Source organism: Carlito syrichta, unplaced genomic scaffold (genome assembly GCF_000164805.1).
Source record: "Carlito syrichta isolate Samal-C Ts95f unplaced genomic scaffold, Tarsius_syrichta-2.0.1 Scaffold305622, whole genome shotgun sequence".
Classification (NCBI taxonomy): Eukaryota; Metazoa; Chordata; class Mammalia; order Primates; family Tarsiidae; genus Carlito; species Carlito syrichta.
This window is the reverse complement of record NW_007249718.1, coordinates 256,198-258,126: the sequence shown is the minus strand read 5'-3', so window position 1 is coordinate 258,126 and position 1,929 is coordinate 256,198.

Genomic DNA, 1,929 nt, shown 5'->3' with positions numbered 1-1,929 from the left:
TGGTTGCTTGTGGTTGAGTCCTTTTAACCCTTCCCCCTGATGGGGGAAGATCATTAAGGTGATTGGGTGGTGGTCTACTCCACATCATCACAAAGGGGCAGGCAAATGCAGGTACTGATGTCAGGTGATAGACAGCAAGCAGATGGGTGGGTTAGTCACATGATTGCTGTCCCATAGGTCACAAAAGGCTGATGAGGTTAACTCTGGGGTGGGGGGTGGGGTTGCTAGAGACTAGTTAGACATTTGCACTTGACATACTCAGACATTTGCAACTCACAAACTCCTTGACCAAAGGTGATCGTATTGTTACTTTTATGACTTTGGCCAGCCAAAGGGTGATTTTTGATCTTGGGCCTTGACAAGGAACCTAAAAGTTTACTAGAGATTATCGAGCTAAACCATGAGTTGAAAGGTTGGGCTGTCCTGGTCTGGCATCTGATGGAGATTTGCCCAGGCGGACGGGATAGGCTGCTGCTTGTCCTGCAGCAGAATGTCTGAACGCTTTCTAATGACTAAATCCTTTCACTCACCTTGTAGGTCGGCTTCCCTACCAGCCATGCAGGCCGTGGTCTGTCTTGCTCATCCCAGCAGCCCACGCTTCACACTGATCCAGCACAAAACACGCATCCATTGAGTCTACTTACCTGAGTTAAACGGGATGAAGAAAATGATGGTTTCCTGATCTTACAGAAGAAAACACCGAGAGCCAAAGAAGTCATGAGATTTGCTCAAGGCCACACCGTAAGCTAGCGGCAAGGCCCAAGTGGATGTGAGAACCGGAGCAGCCAGAAGACAGTCACACCTTCCCGGTCACGCCTGTATTGAGGGACCCCGTGGGGCTCCTCCCCTGGGGAGACTTTCCTATCCAAGGAGCCTTAAAGATTGCAGCTCTACCTGGGGCCTGGGCGCTCCCTGCACCATCAGAATCCTAGGGCTCTTGGCAGAGTTAAAGGAATGCTGTGTAGACTGCACGGGAGGCCGGCGTCTTCCCCTTCCCAAATATGAAAGGCTGCTGAGTGGAAGACATGTAGCGGGCTCAGAAAAGCGCTCTGTCTGGCCCTATCTGCCTAAAAGTGGGTCACAGGTTGACAAAGCCAAGAGGTATCCCGCCCCTCTCTCTGCCAGGGAGACAAACATTCGCCACTGAAGACAACCTCAAAGCTTGATGGCCTGGGGAGGGTACCAGCAGAATCTGCATTAACTAGCTTGACTAACTGGCCTTTCTCTGCCATGTATTGGCCCTCCCACGGGTGGCCACCTGTGGAGGCTCAAAATTAGTCCTTTGTCTTGTCATTTAAAAAATCCGGTGTTCTTTGTGGAAGATGTTGTGCGAGCCATCTCTCTCTCTCTCTTTTTTAAATTACTTTAGTTTAAATATGTGGGGAACAATTCAGGGCCAGGGACACAAATGGTCGCTGTACGGGTAAAATTTGGGCTCACTGTGGATGCCTTGTCGCCTGGTTTGAGATAGGCTGCCCCGGTTGGTAAGTGCGCTCCCTCTTCCCCCTTCCCGGGCAGTGGCCCACCGCCGCGAATCCCTCTCCGACGCTGTTATGATACCTTTCCGGGGTTCGCTTCTGAGGGCGGACAGGCGGCGGGCAGTCCTCTCTTTCCGTGACACGCGGTGCGGCCGACTCCGAGTCCGTCCAAGTGGCCGCGCAGCCCTTAGCTTTGCCCTTCCTCATGGCTGTTGATGCCGCGTCGCGAAGACGTGCCGCACTCTCGCGAGAGGTGTGGGCGCAACTCGGCGTCCGCAGGGCCCCTCGCGGACGAGGCGTGCCCCCGGCCCGGCGTTTCCCGGCAGCGCCCGCCGCCTCTCGGAGGACCACGCGCTCCCTGCGGCCTCCCGCTCACGTAACGCCACACACGCCAGCCCGTCGGTGTCGTCTTCGCTGCGCCGCGTCTCCTGCGGCGGGAGTCCGCGCCCAC